A 19,930-nucleotide genomic window follows, 5' to 3' on the forward strand; every position below is an offset into this window, starting at 1 on the left:
GACCTCACGAAGGACAGGAAACACACATAACTATATCTCTGAATGTGTACATTTCTCAATTATGGTTTTGCATCTTATTCTTGTATAAAATGAATGAGTAAAGATGAAACTATTTGTGAAATGATGTAATGTGATGTTAAACCTTGAATGTGAGGGAACTGTATTCCCTTTCAAGTTTAACTAAGTCATTGGCCCGCCCCCGTGAGCACAGACATGATCTGGTGTCATGGAACAGCCCTTTCCTATTGTTACGAATAAAACCCATCCTGAGGAAATCCTCTTCAGACCACAAAACCTCAGTATAAGCTAAGGTTGCAATGGTTGTTGAATTCCTAACCATACCACGTGGAGCATTGGCTACACGGCTGGAAATGGTTCAACTCTGAGACTATCGACCCCTACCGAATAAGAGCAAATCTTAGATACTAATTACTAGTCTGCAGCTAGAAATGATGTAAACTTGGGATGAGAATACCGACAACCACCAAAACATCTATTCTATGAGAACATATCTGAAGTATCCATTCTAATCACGAAAGACTTTGATCTTCAGGGAAACAGAAAGAGAGCGAGAGACTCGGATGAACTCTCCAGCAGACGGACCGGATTCAAACAGAGAAGACAACAATGACATACACCGTAAATATGTACTTGCAATTATTCCTGAATGAGCGGCTGTTCATGTGCGAAGGATTAGCATTTCAATGTATATAATTATAGACTGTGTAATGAATCCATTTTGTCTTTCCCGCTCTTTCTCAATCCACACCCCCTTCCCTTTGTCCACCAAGCCGTCATATCAGTTTAGCCCACTAGGGAATCTTCCCTTTCATTGTTAGTAACCAATATCTACTGTTTGTTTGTTTATGCATTTCTGTGATTATTTAGTTAGTTAGTAAATAAATGATTAAGCCAATTGGTGTATGGATGATTCATAGTTTAGGATGGGTTCGTGCAGATAACCAACAATTTACGATGTTTGGAATGAGACTGACGTGAGGTCAAGAATAATTCATTTATAGAAGACTAATTGATCAGATATTATATTCGGAAAATTAGAACTTTGTAATTTGAAGACTTTCTGTGGTGCTCAGACTTCCTAGTTAATTACATTTACATGATTAGTTTAATCACTTGTATAAAATGCCTGAGCTGCTCTCCTCCTCAAGAAACGAACACTCAACTCATCTGACTTCAACAAATATAAACCTGTATCTGTTCTTTCTTTTCTTTCCATAACACTTGAGCGAGACAGAGAAACAGAACAAAAGAGAAATGACTATGCCACATTGGCCCGGCACTATCCAATCAGCTCAGACTGATGAGGCCCCTCTTGAAAAGAAATGCCTGCCCCAGCAGAACACACCAATACTTCCCCTGAACTGGTATCATAGCTAAAAGAACTGAGGTCTGACATGATGTTCTTAAAGAACTTGAGTGCTGAAGCCTCACAAATCAGAGAATCCATTCAACACCCTGTGTTTATACCGCAGCAATATTCCCCACCGCCAAGCAGAGAACAGGATAACATGACAACGCATTATCAAGCACAAGTCCCACCGCAGCAGCACTGGCCAACTCGTGGCCTAGGATGGATGAGAGAAAGCATCCAGTGCAATCAACAGCGATTTGAACCACAGGTGAGAGAAGTAACCCAGTTCCAGCAGAGATATGCACCACAGCGATACGGTGCACCCGCAAACCATGCCCGTATGAGAAGGTGCTTCCACAGTCAACACAGCGGACCGGAGGAGTGCTGCCAGCACTGCCACAGATGTGGCAGCAGCGACTACTTCCTGGCAGGCTGCTGGTTCAGATGAACAAGGCCAACGAGAGAGGTTCCTTTAAACGATGACAGGTTGCCCCGGTGGGACAGAGAGTAACCATTCACACAGACGTCCCAACACTGTACAACCTGTGGAATGAGACAAAAGGGCCATGGACAGGAACAGTGCTCGTCCTGTAAGAAAACACTATACTGTTCGAGAGAATATTAAAAGGAACACTGGGCTGAACACCGAAAATACTGCACATAGAGACCGTACTCCTGTATGAAGACGAATGTAACAAAGAAGACTTCTGCTGAGGTAAACCAGCCTCTACTGTAACTGCCTTAGTAGGAAAACAGTGTTTTGTTGAATGCTGTCTATAGGGTCAGAGAACTCAAGCCTTGTGGGACACTGGCTCTACGGTGTGTATCATTGATGAACTGTGGAAAGATGAAAACTTACCTGAAAAATGTTGGAGATATAATTGACTCACCTAACTCACTACAGATACTGTAGTAGCTGCCAATTGAATGAACATGCCTTATGTAGGTGGGATAGAAGTGACTTTCAAACTGGCCTCAGAGGCAACTGACATTAAAACCTGTTGGGGCTAGGGAGCAGTATTTGCACATCCGGATAAAAAACGTACCCGATTTAAACTGGTTACTACTCTTGCCCAGAAACGAGAATATGCATATAATTAGTAGATTTCGATAGAAAACACTCTAAAGTTTCTAAAACGGTTTGAATGGTGTCTGTGAGTATAACAGAACTCATATGGAAGGCCAAAACCTGAGAAGATTCCATACAGGAAGCGCCCTGTCTGACAATTTGTTGTCCTTCTGTTGCATCTCTATCAAAAATACAGCATCTGTGCTGTAATGTGACACTTTCTAAGGCTCCCATTGTCTCTCTAAAGCCGCCAGAAAGTAGAATGGGGTGTCTGCTGTCTCTGGGCGAAGAACAGCAGGAGAGTTTGTGAGTGGTCAGCCTGGGAACAGTGACACTGGAGATGCGCGAGAATTCACGAGAATTCTCAATTTTTTTCTTTCAGCCTTTGAATGAATACAACGTTGCCCGGTTGGAATATTATCACTATTTTATGAGAAAAATAGCATAAAAATTTATTTTAAACAGCGTTTGACATGCTTCTAAGTACGGTAATGGAATATTTTGAATTTTTTTGTCACGAAATGCGCTTGCGCGTCACCCTTCGGAAAGTGACCTGAACGCACAAACAAAACGGAGCTACAACATTTGTTGTTTAAGTAGAAGTCCTGGGAGTGCATTCTGACGAAGAACAGCAAAGGTAATCCAATTTTTTTAATAGTAATTCTGAGTTTAGTGAGTCCCAAACTTGGTGGGTGTCAAAATAGCTAGCCGTGATGGCCGAGCTATGTACTCAGAATATTGCAAAATGTGCTTTCGCCGAAAAGCTATTTTAAAATCTGACACCGCGATTGCATAAAGGAGTTCTGTATCTATAATTATTAAAATAATTGTTATGTTTTTTGTGAACGTTTATCATGAGTAATTTAGTAAATTCACTGGAAGTTTTGGGTGGGTATGCTAGTTCTGAACATCATATGCTAATGTAAAAAGCTGGTTTTTGATATAAATATGAACTTGATTGAACAAAACATGCATGTATTGTATAACATAATGTCCTAGGAGTGTCATCTGATGAAGATCATCAAAGGTTAGTGCTGCATTTAGTTGGGGTTTTGGTTTTTGTGACATATATGCTTGCTTTGAAAATGGCTGTGTGATTATTTTTGGCAGGGTACTCTCCTGACATAATCTAATGTTTTGCTTTCGCTGTAAAGCCTTTTTGAAATCGAACAATGTGGTTAGATTAACGAGAGTCTTGTCTTTAAAATGGTGTAAAATAGTCATATGTTTGAGAAATTGAAGTTATAGCATTTTTGAGGTATTTGTCTTTCACGCCACGCGATTCCACTGGCTGTTGACTAGGGTGGGACGCAAACATCCCACCTTGCCCAGGGAGGTTAAATAACTAGTCATCCCAGTGCTTGAGATGAAGGGCTATCTCATCCAATTATTGGCATTAATGTGATTGAGCAAATCGTCAACAGCAATGTACAGCCATGAGGCACATACACAGAGCAGTTAAATGAGACAGTGAGAATGGCCTTTCCTAGCCTAAAGAAAAACAATGGCCAGGTTTTCATAGAGCTAGTGACTGCTGAACAGTCATACGAGCACCGGGTGAAAACTACAAAAGAGAAGATCAACATACCTAAACGCACCGGACACCACACTGATCTTTGAGCCTGTTGTAAACCCTCAGTGGGCTTTAGTTCTATGAGACTCTAGTAAAGCTGAGAAAAGATGACTCTCCACATGTCATCCTTCCACCAATGTATCCTGCCACCACATGTCATCATTGATGTTCAGAACGTCACAGACCATGACATCATGTTAACAGGGTGAACTGTAATTGGCACTGTGCAGGAAATAAAGTCAGTGTATCCTGCCATCAACACCCCCGTTGCTGTCAATAGAGTTCAGACAGAGTGAAAATACTGAAGACTTATACGATCCTCCTGTTGATCTGAGCCACCTCAAGACACAGCAGCAACAATTCGTTCACCAACTGTTGAGAGAGGAATCAAGCTCATTTTCCAAATCAGACATTGGCTGCATTGAGCATCTGAATCTGAGCATTTCATTAAAAGAGAGTGATCCTGTTGCACAAACCCACCATGATACAAGGAGATGAAAGGCTATGTGCATGACCTGATAGCACAGGGCTGGGTGGAAAAGTCCAGCTCTCCTTACTTTTCTCCAGTCATATGTGTAAGGAAAAGGGACGGCAGATTACGACTGTGCATAGACTACAGGGAGCTGAACAGGAAGACTCACCCTGACCGCCAGCCAATACCCAGAGTACAGGATATCATGGACAACCTTGGAGAAAATTCCTGGTTTTCACCCTTGGATCAGGGACAAGCATATCACTAGGGGTTCATGGCAAAGGAAAGCAGCCTTTGTGACCCCATCGAGCCTGTATGAGTGGGTTTGTTTTCAGTATGGACTCATGGATGCACCAGCAGCCTTCCAGCACTTAATGGAGGAATGTTTGGATGGCTTGAGAGATGAGATCTGTGTTCCGTATCTGGACAACACCCTCGTCTTCAGCAAGAACTTTGAGATCCATGTCAACTATTTTAGAAAAGTACTACAGAGACTAAGAGAATATGGGAAAAAGCTGAAGCCCAGCAAGTGTGAGTTTTTCAAAGTGGAAGTCCGCTATTTAGGGAGAATAGTGTCTGCTGAGGGAAGCAAAATGGATCCAGCTGATACTGCAGCAGTCAGAGCTCTGAAGAACAAAAAACCAAGTACAGTAGGAGAGCTCAGAGAAATCATGGGGTTGCTAAGCTACTATAGGCAATACATCAAAGATTTCTCACACATTGCTACCCCGCTCTACGACCTTCTCACAGGGCCCCGTGAAGAAGTTACAGGAACACACAACAAAGCAAAGAAATGGCAGACACAGGAGGGAGTGCCCTCTCACAAATCAATCACGTGGGCTGATAAGCATCAACAGATAATGGAGCAGCTGATAGACCATTTGGTACAGCCTCTTGTACTCGGTTTCCCAGACTTCTCAGAGCAGTTTATCCCTCACACAGACACATAAAACAAAGGTTTAGGAGCTGTGCTGTATCAAAACAAGATGGATCACTGTGTGTGATAGTCTATGCGTCTCGAACCTTGAATGCACCAGAGAAAAACTACATTCTCCACTCAGGAAAATTTGAGGTTCTATTCCTGTACTGGTCAATCACAGTAAAGTTCAGCGACTACTTATACTACAGTATGCATTGACCTTCACAGTGTACAGTGACAACAATCCCTTACCTACGTCTTGTCGACTGCCAAGCTGAACGCAACAGGGTGCAGATGGATTGCAGAACTCGCCAATTTCCATTTCACTATCAGATGTCGTCCATGCAAAGAGAACGTTGACACGAACAGTTTGTCCAGAATGCCAATAGACATGGTAATACTGATGAGAGAATGTTCAGAGGAGTTGACATCAGACTCATTTGAAGCAACTGCACTGGCCGTCGACGCACAACAAGGCTCCAACATATCCTGGTCTCCACTATGTATAAGCAACAACAGGACAACTCCCCACCATCCACAGAGGAATGGAGAGGTTGAGCGCATTAATAGAATGTTATTACAGATGCTCAAGACACTCACAGACAGACAGAAAACAAACTGGAAGGAGTAACTGAACAAGCTGCTGTATGCGTATACAGAGCAATCGGAAAGTATTCAGACCCATTTACTTTTTTCACATTCTGTTACATTACAGCCTTATTCTTTAATTGAATAAATCATTTTTTCCCCTCATCAATCTACACACAGTACCCCATAATGACAAAGCAAAAACAGTTTTTTTAGAAGTAAAAAATATATATACACAACTGGGCAAAATTTTTAGAACACCTACTCTTTCAAGGGTTTTTCTTTATTTTTACTTTTTTCTACTTTGTAGAATAATAGTGAAGCCATCAAAAGTAGGACATAACACATATGGAATCATGTAGTAACCACAAAAGTGTTAAACAAATCAAAATCAATTTTACATATGCGATTCTAGCCATCCTTTGCCTTGATGACATCTTTGCACACTCTTGGCATTCTCTTAACCAGCTTCATGAGGTAGTCACCTGGAATTAATTTCAATCAACAGGTGTGCCTTCTTAAAAGTTAATTTGTGGAATTTCTTTCCTTCTTAATGCGTTTGAGCCAATCAGTTGTGTTGTGAGAAGGTGGGGGTGGGGGGGGGGGGGGGGGGGGTAATACAGCAGAAGAGAGCCCTATTCGGTAAAAGACCAAGTCCATATTATGGCAAGAATAGCTCAATCAAGCCAAGAGAAACGACAGTCCATCATTACTTTAAGACATGAAGGTCAGTCAATACGGATAATGTCAAGAAATTTGAAAGTTTCAAGTGCAGTCGCAAAAACCATCAAGCGCTATGATGAAACTGGCTCTCATGAGGACCGCCACAGGAATGGAAGACCCAAAGCTACCTCTACTGCAGAGGATAAAATGCTTCACAGAGTTCAAGTAACAGACACATCTCAACATCAACTGTTCAGAGGAGACTGCATGAATCTGGCCTTCATGGTCAAATTGCTGCAAACTAAAGGACTAAAGGACACCAATAAGAAGAAAAGACTTGCTTAGGCCAAGAAACGCGAGCAATGGACATTAGACCGTTAGAAATGTGTCCTTTGGTCTGGAGTCCAAATTGGAGATTTTTGAATCCAACCTCGTGTTTTTGTGAGATGATCTCCGCATGTGTATTTCCCACAGTAAAGCATGGAGGAGGAGGTGTTATGATTTGGGGGTGCTTTGGTGGTTACACTGTCTGTGATTTATTTAGAAATCAAGGCACACTTAACCAGCAGGGCTACAACAGCATTCTGCAGCGATACGCCATCCCATCTGGTTTGTGCTTAGCGGGACTATCATTTGTTTTTCAACAGGACAATGACCCAACACACCTCTAGGCTGTGTAAGGGCTATTTGACCAAGAAGAAGAGTGATGAAGTGCTGCATCAGATGACCTGGCCTCCACAATCCCCTGACCTCAAACAAATTGAGATGGTTTGGGATGAGTCGAACCGCAGAATGAAGGAAAAGCAGCCAACAAGTTCTCAGCATATGTGGGAACTCCTTCAAGACTGTTGGAAAATCATTCCAGGTGAAGCTGGTTGAGAGAATACCAAGAGTGTGCAAAGCTGTTATCAAGGCAAAGGGTGGCTACTTTGAAAAATCTCATATATAAAATATATTTTGATTTGTTCAAAACTTTTTTGGTTATTTCATGATTCCATATGTGATATTTCAGTCTGTTTATGTCTTCACAATGTAGAAATTAGTGCAAATGAAGAAAAACCCTTAAATGAGTAGGCCTTCTAAAACGTTTGACCGGTAGTGTATATATATATATAAAAAGGACTGAAATATCACATTTACATAAGTATTCAGACCCTTTACTCAGTACTTTTGTAAGCACCTTTGGAACTGATTACAGTCTCAACTCTTCTTGGGTATGACACTACAAGCTTGGCACCCCTGTATTTGGGGAGCTTCTCCCATTCCTTTCTGCAGATCCTCTCAAGTTCTGTCAGGTTGGATGGGGAGCATTGCTGCACAGCTATTTTCAGGTCTCTCCAGAGATGTTTGATCGGTTTCAAGTCCGGGCTCTGGTGGGCCAGTCAAGGACATTCAGAGACTTGTCCCAAAGCCACTACTGTATTGTCTTGGCTGTGTGCTTAGGGTTGCTGTCCTGATGGAAGGTGAACCTTCACCCCAGTCTGAGGTCCTGAGCTCTATGTAGAAGGTTTTCATCAAGGATCTCTTTGTACTTTGTTCCGTTCATCTTTGCCTCGATCCTGACTAGTCTCCCAGTCCCTACCGCTGAAAAACATCCCCACAGCATGATGCTGCCACCACCATGCTTCACCGGAGGGATGGTGCCAGGTTTCCTCCAGACATGATGCTTGGCATTCAGGCCAAAGAGTTCAATCTTGCTTTCATCAGATCAGAGAATCTTGTTTATCATGGTCTGAGAGTCTTTAGGTGCCTTTTGGCAAACTTCAAGCGGGCTGTCCTATGTGTTTTACTGAGGAGTGGCTTCCGTCTGGCCACTCTACAATAAAGGTCTGATTGGTGGAGTGCTGCCGAGATGGTTGTCCTTCTGGAAGGTTCTCCCATCTCCACAGAGGAACTCTGGAGCTCTGTCAGAGTGACCATCGGGTTCTTGGTCACCTCCCTGACCAAGTTCCTTCTCCCCCGATTGCTCAGTTTGGCCGGGTGGCCAGCTCTAGGAAGAGTCTTAGTGGTTCCAAACTGCTTCCATTTAAGAATGATCAAATCAAATCAAACTGTATTTGTCTCATGCGCTGAATACTTGTGTAGACCTTTCCGTGAAATGCTTACTTACAAGCCCTTAACCAACAGTGCTGTTCAAGAAGAGTTAAGAAAATATTTACCAAAAAGACTAAAGTAAAAAAAAAAGTAACAGAATAAAATAACAATAACAAGGCTATATACAGGGGGTACCGGTCAATGTGCGGGGACTCAGGTTAATTGAGGGAATTTGTACATGTAGGTAGGGGTGAAGTGACCATGCATAGATATTAAACAGCGAGTTGTTCAGCAGTGTACAAAAGGGATTGGGGGGAAGGGGGGGGGGGTGTCAATGTAATAGTCCGGTGGCAATTTTAAAATTGTTCAGCAGTCTTATGGCTTCGGGGTAGAAGCTGTTGAGGAGCCTTTTGGTCCTAGACTTGGCGCTCCGGTTCTGCTTGCAGTGCGGTAGCAGAGAAAACTTTCTATGACTTGGGTGACTGCAGTCTCTGACTATTTTATGGGCTTTCCTCCGACACGCCTATTTTATAGGTCCTGGATGGCAGGAAGCTTGGCCCCAATGATGTAATGGGCTGTATGTACACAGTACCCTCTGTAGTGCCTTACGGTCAGATGCCGAGCAGTTGTCATACCAGGTGGTGATGCATCCGTTCAGAAAGCTCTCGATGGTGCAGCTGTAGAACTTTTTGAGGTTCTGGGGACCCATGCCAAATCTTTTCAGTCTCCTGAGGGAGAATAGGTTTTGTCGTGCCCTCTTCACGACTGTCACGGTGTGCTTGGACCATGTTCATTTGTTGATGATGTGGACACCAAGGAACTTGAAGATCTCAACCTGCTCCACTACAGCCCCTTTGATGAGAATGGGGTGCGTGCTCGGTCCTCTTTTTCCTGTAGTCCACAATCATCTCCTTTGTATTGATCACGTTATGGGAGAGGTTGTTGTCCTGGCATCACACGGCCAGGTCTCTGACCTCCTCCCTATAGGCTATCTCGTTGTTGTCGATGATCACTGTTAAGTCATTGGCAAATTAATGATGGTGATGGAGTTGTGCCTGGCCGTGCAGTCATGAGTGAACAGGGAGTACAGGAGGGGGCTGAGCACACCCCTGAGGTGCACCTGTGTTGAGGATCGACGTGGCGGATGTGTTGTTACCTACCCTTACCACCTGAGGGCGGCCCGTCAGGAAGTCCAGGATCCAGTTGCAGAGGGAGGTGTTTTGTCCCAGGATCCTTAGCTTATTGATGAGCTTTGAGGGCACTATGGTGTTGAACACTGAGCTGTAGTCAATGAATAGCATTCTCACATAGGTGTTTATTTAGTCCATGTGGGAAAGGGTAGTGTGGAGTGCAATAGAGACTGCATCATCTGTGGATCTGTTGGGGTGGTATGCAAATTGGAGTGGGTCTATGGTTTCTGGAATGATGGTGTTGATGTGAGCCATGACCAGCCTTTCAAAGCACTCGTGGCTACAGATGTGTGCTACGGGTCGGTAGTCATTTAGACAGGTTATCTTAGTGTTCTTGGGCACAGGACTATGGTGGTCTGCTTAAAACATGTTGGTATTCCAGACTGAGACAGGGAGAGGTTGAAAATGTCAGTGAAGACACTTGCTAGTTGGTCAGCGCATGCTCACAGTACATGTCCTGGTAATCTGTCTGGCCCTGCGGCCTTGTGAATATTGAACTGTCTAAAGGTCTTACTCACATTGGCTGCGGAGAGCGTGATGGTGCTCTCATGCATCTGGTGCTCTCATGCATGTTTCAGTGTTATTTGCCTCGAAGCGAGCATAGAAGTAGTTTATCTCGTCCGTTAGGCTTTTGTCACTGGCCAGCTCTCGGCTGTGCTTCCCTTTGTAGTCTGTAATGCTTTGCAGGCCCTGCCACATCCGACGAGCATCAGAGCCGGTGTAGTACAACTCGATCTTAGTCCTGCATTGATGCTTTGCCTGGTTCATCAGAGGGTATTGCGGGATTTCTTATAAGCTTCAGGGTTAGAGTCCCGCTCCATGAAAGTGGCAGTTCTAGCCGTTAGCTCAGTGTGGATGCTGCCTGTAATCCATTACTTCTGGTTGTGGTATGTACGTACGGTCACAGTGGGGACGACGCCATAGATGCACTTATTGATGAAGCCAATGACAGATGTGGTGTACGGAACATAATCTAGTCTGTGCTAGCAAAACAGTTTTGTAGCTTAGCATCTGCTTCATCTGACCACTTTTTTATTGATCTAGTCACTGGTGCTTCCTGCTTTAATTTTTGCTTGTAAGCAGGAATCAGGAGAATGGAATTATGGTCAGATTTGCCAAATTGAGGGTGGGGGAGAGCTGTGTATGCATCTCTGTGTGTGGAGTAAAGGTGGTCTAGGATTTTTTCCCCCTCTGGTTGCACATGTGACATGCTGGTAAAAAGTTGGTCAAACTGATTTAAGTTTGTCTGCATTAACTTCTTTGGGACTGGGGGCAGTATTGAGTAGCTTGGATGAATAAGGTGCCCAGAGTAAACTGCCTGCTACTCAGGCCCAAAAGCCAGAATATGCAAATAATTAGTAGATTTGGATAGAAAATACTCTGAAGTTTCTAAAACTGTTTGAATGATGTCTGTAGGCGTAACGGAACTCATATGGCAGGCAAAAACCTGAGAAAAAATCCAACCAGGAAGTGGGAAATCTGAGGTTTGTAGTTTTACAATTGATTGCCTATCCAATATACAGTGTTTGTGGGGTCATATTGCACTTCCTAAGGCTTCCACTAGATGTCAACAGTCTTTAGAACGTTGTTTCAGGCTTCTTCTGTGAAGGGGGAGAGAATAAGAGCTGTTTGAATCAGGGGTCTGGCAGAATGCCATGAGCTAAATCACGAGTGCGACCATGAGCATGAGCTGCGTTCCCTTTCATTTCTAAAGACAAAGGAATTGTCCGGTTGGAATATTATTGAAGATTTATGATAAAAACATCCTAAAGATTGATTCTATACATCGTTTGACATGTTTCTACAAATGTTAATGGAACTTTTTTGACTTTTCGTCTGGACTTAGTCACTGCGCATTGTGCATTTGGATACTGGACTAAACGCGCGAACAAAAAAGGAGGTATTATAACATAAATGATGGACTTTATCGAACAAAACAAACATTTATTTTGGAACTGGGATTCCTGGGAGTGCATTCCGATGAAGATCATCAAAGGTAAGTGAATATTTATAACGCTATTTCTGAGTTTTGTGACACCGCTCCTTGGTTGGAAAATGGCTGTATGGTTTTCTGTGGCTAGGCGCTGACCTAACATAATTGCATGGTGTGCTTTTATCGTAAAACTTTTTTGAAATCTGACACAGCGGTTGCATTAAGGAGAACTTTATCTTTAATTGTATGTTTAACACTTGTATCTTTTATCAATGTTTATGATGAGTATTTCTGTCATTTGATGTGGCTCTCTGCACTTTCACCGGATGTTTGTTTGAGACAATGCATTTCTGAACATAACGCACCAATTTCAAATTAGGTTTTTGGACATAAAGATGAACTTTATCGAACAAAACACACATTTATTGTCTAACATGGAGTCCTGGGAGTGCCATCCAGTGAAGATCATCAAAGGTTAGTGTTTAATTTTAATGCTATTTCTGTCTTTTGTGACACCTCTCCTTCTTTGGAAAATGGCTGTAGGGTTTTCTGTGGCTAGGTGCTGACCTAACATAATTGCAAGGTGTGCTTTCGCCGTAAAGCCTTTTTGAAATCAGACACTGTAGCTGGATTAACAAGAAGTTTATCTTTAAAATTGTGTATAATACTTGCATGTTTGAGGAATTTTAATTATGAGATTTCTGTTGTTTTGAATTTGGCGCCCTGCAATTTCACTGGCTGTTGTCGAGGTGGGACGCTAGAGGTTTTAAACTCCCCGGCCTCTAGGAGCGCCACTTCTGGTGAGCATTTTCTTCTTCGCTTATGGCCTTATAGAGTTGGTTGAGAGCGGTCTTATTGCCAGCTTCTTTCTGTGGTGGTAAATAGACGGCTACGAATAATATAGATGAGAACTCTCTTTGTAGATAGGGTGGTCTACAGCTTATCATAGGGTACTCTACCTCATGCGAGCAGTACCACGAGACTTCTTTAATATTAGACATTGCGCACCAGCTATTATTGACAATTAGACACACACCTTCACCCCTCGCCTTACCAGACATAACTTCTCTGTTCTGCCGGTGCATGGAAAATCCCACCAGCTCTATATTATCCGTATCGTCACTCAGCCACGTCTCGGTGAAACATAAGATATTACAGTTTTTAATGTCCCGTTGGTAGGATAATCTTAATTGTAGTTCATCAATTTTATTTTCCAATGATTGCACGTTAGCAAGAAGAACAGATGGCAGTGGCAGTACTTGTTCGCCTATGGATTCTCAGAAGGCAGCTGGATCTGCGGCACCTTTTCCTGCGTCTTTTCTTCAAGCAAATGACGGGGATCTGGGCTTGTTCCACTGAAAGCGGTATATCCTTCTCGTCGGACTCATTAAAGAAAAAAGTTCCTTCCAGTCCACGGTGAGTAATCGTGGTTCTGATGTGCAGAAGTTATTTTCGGTCATAAGAGACGGTAGCAGCAACATTATGTACAAAATATGTTAAAAAATAAGTTACACAAAACACAAAAACAACTATCAAAATAGCACAATTGGTTGAGAGAATGTAAATCGTCAGCCATGTTCTTCGCGTCATCTTTCTCTGGTGGAGGCCACTGTGTTCTTGGGGACCTTCAATGATGTAGAAATGGTTTGGTACTCTTCTCCAGATCTGTGCCTCGACACAATCCTGTCTCGGAGCTCTATTGACAATTCCTTCGACCTCATGGATTGGTTTTTGCTTTGACATTCACTGTCAACTATGGGACCTTATATAGACAAGTGTGTGCCTTTCCAAATCATGTCCAATCAATTAGATTTACCACAGGTGGACTCCAATCAAGTTGTAGAAACATCTCAAGGATGATCAATGGAAACAGGACGCACCTGAGCTACATTTCGAGTCTCATAGCAAAGGGTCTGAATACTTATGTAAATAATGAATTTCATTTTTTTTTATACATTTGCAAAAATTTCTATAAAGCTGTTTTTGCTTTGTCATTATGGGGTATTGTGTGTAGATTGCTGAGGAACATTTTTTATTTACTCCAGTTTAGAATAAGGTTGTAATGTAACAAAATGTGGAAAAAGTCAAGGTGTCTGGATAATATCCGAAGGCACTGTAAACTGTACTCACTGTGAAGTGAAAGGATTCTATCCAGTAGTCCATACAGAACCTCCTGTATGGACGATCACCGAGACTACCCATTGACATGCTCTTCAACTTGAACTCAAGGTCAGGAAACAGCAATCATTAATAGTACTCTAAGAAATGTAAACAAGGAATGCAGGAAATATACGGAATTGCAAGGGAGAACATTAAAAAGACAGCAGACAGGGCTAAAAAGAACTACGACAGCAAAATCAGAACCTCATTGTTTCAACCAGGTGACCATGTCCTCATCAGAAACATGACACCACGTGGAGGTAGAGGCAAACTTCGTAATCACTGGGAAGACAACATTCACACAGTTATACTCCAGGTGGGAGTACAACTGAGATGGCAACTCAGTGTCTACAGACAATCATGGACTCCAAAAAGGAAAACCAACCAAGTCACGGACACCGACGTCTTGCTTCCAGACAAACTAAACACTTTCTTTGACCCACTTTGATGACAACACTGCCACCAACACGGCCCGCTACCAAGGACTGTGGGCTCTCCTTCTCCGTGGCCAACGTAAGACGTTAAAACGTTTTAACCACCGCAAGGCTGCCGGCACAGACCAGATGGCTGATGTGTTTACGGACATATTCAATCTCTCCCTATCCCAGTCTGCTGTCACCACATGCTTCAAGATGGCCACCGTTGTTCCTGTATCCAAGAAGGCAAAGGTAACTGAACTGAATGACTATCGCCGCGTAGCACTCACTTCTGTCATCATGAAGATTTTTGAGAGACTAGTCAGGGATCATATCACCTTACCTGTCACCCTAGACCCACTGCAATTTGCATACGGCCCCAATAGGTCCACAGACGATGCAATCGCCATCACACTGCACACTGCGCTATCCCATTTGGACAAAAGGAATACCTATGTAAGAATGCTGTTCATTGACTACAGCTCAGCATTCAACACCATAGTACCCTCCAAGCTTATCATTAATCTTGAGGCCCTGGGTCTCAACCCCGCCCTGTGCAATTTGTCCTGGACTTCTTGTCGGGCTGCCCCCCTCAGCACCCTCCGGTACTCCATGTTCGCCCATGACTGCATGGCCATGCACACCTCCAACTCCATCATCAAGTTTGCAGATTACACAACAGTAGTAGCCTTGATTACCAACAACAACATACACAGCCTATGGGGAGGAGGCGAGGGCACTCAGAGTGTGGTGTCCGGAAAACAACCTCTCACTCAACGTCAACAAAACAAAGGAGATGATCGTGGACTTCAGGAAACATCAGAGGGAGCACGTCTCTATCCACATCGACTGGACAGCAGTGGAGAAGGTGGAAAGTTTTAAGTTCCTCAGCGTACACATCACGGATAAACTGAAATAGTGCACCCACACAGACAGTGTGGTGAAGAAGGAGCAATAGTGCCTCTTCAACCTCAGGAGGCAGAAGAAATTTGGCTTGTCACTTTTACAGATGCACAATTAAGAGCATCCTGTCGGGCAACTGCACTGCCCACAACCACAGGGCTCTCCAGAGGGTGGTGCAGTCTGCACAACGCATCACCGGGGGCAAACAACCCTGCCCTCCAGGACACAAACAGTACCCGATGTCACAGGAAGGTCAAAAAGATAATCAATGACAACAACCACCCGAGCCACTGCCTGTTCACCCCGCTACCATCCAGAAGGCAAGGTCAGTACAAGTGCATCAAAGCTGGGACCGAGAGACTGAAAAACAGCTTCTATCTCGAGGCCATCAGACTGTTAAACAGCCATCACTAACACAGAGAGGCTGCTGCCGACATACAGACTTGAAATCATTGGCCACTCTGTCAATGGATCCCTCATAGCCTGGTTTCTTTCTAGGTTTCTTCCTAGGTTTTGGCCTTTCTAGGGAGTTTTTCCTAGCCACCGTGCTTCTACACCTGCATTGCTTGCTGTTTGGGGTTTTAGGCTGGGTTTCTTTACAGCACTTTGAGATATCAGCTGATCTAAGAAGGGCTATATAAATACATGTGATTTGATTTGATCACTAGTCACTTTATTAGTGCCACTTTAATAATGATGTTTACATATCTTGCATTACTCATCACGTATGTATATACTATACTTTATACCATCTATTGCATCTTGCCTATGCCGATCGGTCATTGCTCATCCATATATTTACATGAACATATTAGTCCATCCCTTTACTTAGATTTGTGTGTATTAGATAGTTGTTGTGGACTTGTTAGATTACTTCTTAGATATTGCTGCACTGTCGGGAACTAGAAGCACATGCATTTCACTACACTCACAATAACGTCTGCTAACCATGTGTGTGTGACCAATAACATTTGATTTGATTTGAGAAGACATTCCAATCTATGAAATGAAACCTGAACTCGGAAAAGGATGGTCCAGGCGAGTCCCGCAACCTACTCTTACCATGTTGCCACTCGCCCCTTGAAGTTAAAACACAGCAAACACACACAAACCAAAGCAACAGACAATTAGAAGAACCCGAACAGGACTAGGACAACGACGATGATGACTACTACAGATATTAATTAAATACGGTCTTGGGCGTACCCAGAAAGAAGTGAAAACACCGATGTAGAACCTGCAGAACACACAGTTGGCTCCAAACAGGACACACCTTTGAACAACCCAATGCCTCTGCCAAAAGAGACTCAGAACGAAGTGGAACAGACAATGGACTTACCTGTGGACTTACCCATGGATGAAGAAGTTCCAGCTCCCCTCTGTCACCAGCTCAAAGTGACCGCAACGTTTGAAGTAAAGCAAAAGTCTCAGTTGCCTGGGAGAGAACGCAGACTGGCAAAGTCCTTCACATATGACAACCTTGGAACTCCAGCCTGTTACAATTCAGGACCAACAAACAATGTCCTGTACCAGAACCAGCCTGTGCACTAAGCAAATACACAAGCAACGGCCTCATGAACAACTCCTGTTCAACCATACCAATACCAGCAGTATATCTATGCAATCAAGAAAAAAAGACAAGCGCTGGCCAATACTGAAAAACTGTTTAGTGTGCTGCAAAGAATGTGAAAGTGCTCATGGACTTATAGTATATCCAAGTACAGAAACAATGACGCTCATGGACTTTAGTGGAGTGGGTTCCTTGGTGTTCCTTGGTGTCCACATCGACTACATACTATTATGGTCCAAAAACACCAAGACAGTCATTAAGAGGGCACGCCAACACTTTTTTCCCCCTCAGGAGACTGAAAATATTTGTCATGGGCCCCCAGATTCTCAAAAAGTTTTACAGCTTCACCATCAAGAACATCCTGACCGGTTGTATCACCGACTGGTATGGCAACTGCTCGGCATCTGACCGTAAGGCGCTACAGAGGGTAGTGATACCAGAGGACCAAAAGGCTCCTTAACAGCTTCTACCCCCAAGCCATAAGACTGCTGAATAATGAATCAAATGGTCACCAGGCTATTTACATTGACACCTCCATTTGTTTTGTACACTGCTGCTACTCGCTGTTTATTATCTATGCATGGTCACTTCACCCCTACCTTCATTTACAAATTACCTTGACTAACCTGTAACCCCGCACATTGACTTGGTTCCGGTACCCCCTTTATACAGCCTCGTTATTGTTATTTTATTGTGTTACTTTTTATTTGTATTATTTGGTAAATAATTTTTTAACTCTTTCTTTAACTGCACTGTTGGTTAAGGGCTTGTAAGTAAGCATTTCACGGTAATACTTGTTGTATTCGGCACATGTAACAAATCAAGTTCAAGTGATTTGATTTTTGACTTGATTGATGAGAGAAAAAATAGAGCTCCTGCTCATGTGTTTAGAGCCATATAAGACAAAATAATGTATAAAGAGCCATATAAGGTCAAAGGCAAAAGAGCCATACAAAGAATGTCAATTCAAAAAATGTCAAAAGAGTTCCATGAATGCAATTTTCATACAGCACTTAAGGTCAATGGTGATGTTATTGGGGCGATAAATACTTTTGAAGGGGAGTGTGTGATAGACTTAAAAGTGCCTTAATAATAACAAACTAATAATACAGAATCATAATGTGTACCAGTAAGTAATATGCTATTCATTTATCTCAACGTTGATTATACGATCTGTGTGCTCTATTGATGTCTGATCTGAGTTTGATTGGTTATACCTAGGAATTCCTATAGGGGTGCACAGGGCTTCCCAGCTCACTCATTCCAAGTAACTTGAAGCCGAAGCTACATCTCGTTGTGATTTATTTCTATATTTCCCTCTTTCAGGGGTATAACATTGTTCTCTGTGTCATGGAGGCTCTCCGCACTACCAAAGCGGACTCTCTCTCCTCTGTTTTCATCCTCCTAGATGTATCCTCTGCCTTTCGACACAGAGAACCATCAGATCCTCCGCTCCACCCTCTCAGGGCTGGGTGTCTCAGGCTCTGCACACTCTTGGATAACATCCTACCTGGCAGGCCGCTCCTATCAGGTGATGTGAAGAGGATCTGTGTCTGTACCTCCTACTTTCACTACTGGTGTCCCTCAGGGCTCGGTTCTAGGCCCTCACCTCTTCTATCTATACACCAAGTCACTCGGCTCCATCATATCCTCACATGGTCTCCTGTAATTGCTATGCAGATGACACTCAACTATTTTTCTCCTTCCCCCCCCCCCTTGACACCCAAGTGGTGACACTTATCTCTACATGCCTCGTAGATATCTCAGCTTGGATCTCGGCCCAGCACCTCAAGCTCAACCTCGACAAGACGAAGCTGCTCTTCCTCCCTGGGAAGGCCTGTCCGCTCAAAGACCTTTCCATCATGGTTGACAACTCCACAGTGTCGCCCTCCCAGATTGCAAAGACTTCGGCATGACCTTGGACCATGTTGTTCTCTGCAAACATCAATGTAGTGACTACCTCCTGCAGGTTCATGCTCTACAATATCCGTAGATTACGACCCTACATTACACAGGAAGCGGCACAGGTCCTAATCCAGGCACTTGTCATCTCCCATCTAGACTATTTTAACTCACTGTTGGCTGGGCTCAACACTTATGCGATCAAACCCCTGCAACTTATCCAGAACGCTGCAGCCCGTCTGGTGTTCAACCTTCCCAAATTGTCCTATGTCACCCCGCTCCTCCGCACACTCCGCTGGCTTCCAGTCAATGCTCGCATCCACTACAATGCCATGGTACTTGCATACGGAGCAGAAAGCGGAACTGCCCCTCCCTACCTTCAGGCTATGCGCAAACCCTACACCGCAACACAAGCATTCCGTTTGCCACCTCTGGTCTCTTGGCTCTCCCCACGCCTATGGGAAAGCAGGTCCTGCTCAGCCCAGTCTAAGCACTCCTCTATCCTGGCACCCCAATGGTGGAACCAGCTTCCCCCTCAATCTAGAACAGCAGAGTCCCTGCCGATCTTCCGAAAGCACCTGAAACCCTACCTCTTCAAAAAGCATCTTAAATAATACCCCACCTCAACTAAAAAAACAAATCCCCCCATCTTCTAGCTCTGACTTTGCTGATAGCTACTTTATTCAGGAAAAGTGTACTTACTATGCCTGTGATATGTGGTTGTCCCATCTAGCTATCTTAAGATGAACTGTACATCGCTCTGCTAAATGACATAAAATGTAATTATATAAATTTGTGTATTATCCCTTGTTCAAAACATCAAACAGACAAGAGCAGACAGCGGTGGACTGACTCAAGCTCTCAGCAACAAACCCTCATGTTTATCAATGAGCACCACAGAGTGGAATTACATAAAAAAATCCCCCCAACTCACAATCTCACTGGTGTCACACTAACAACTCCTCTCCCATCCCGGTATGGTAGCGCAGAAGCCTGTTATCCTCCCCAACATGGCCGCTGTGGCAACTATTAGAATCAATCAGATCACAGTGGAGATGGAAGGGCAATTGAAGTGAAAATGAGGCACAAATCAGCCCTGCTAAATTTAATAGAGACTTGTCTCGGTTCCTCCTCCTGCCCTCTCTCCCCCATCCTCCCTCCCTCTC

At 43.6% G+C, this 19,930-nt stretch overlaps 1 pseudogene; it reads left to right on the forward strand.

The window, feature by feature from the left end:
• LOC115169184 (uncharacterized) overlaps window positions 1–19,378 on the forward strand; it is a 68,296-nt pseudogene extending 48,918 nt beyond the window's left edge.
• Window positions 19,379–19,930: the final 552 nt, after the last annotated feature.

This window comes from Salmo trutta, chromosome 31 (assembly GCF_901001165.1).
Source record: "Salmo trutta chromosome 31, fSalTru1.1, whole genome shotgun sequence".
Lineage (NCBI taxonomy): Eukaryota > Metazoa > Chordata > Actinopteri > Salmoniformes > Salmonidae > Salmo > Salmo trutta.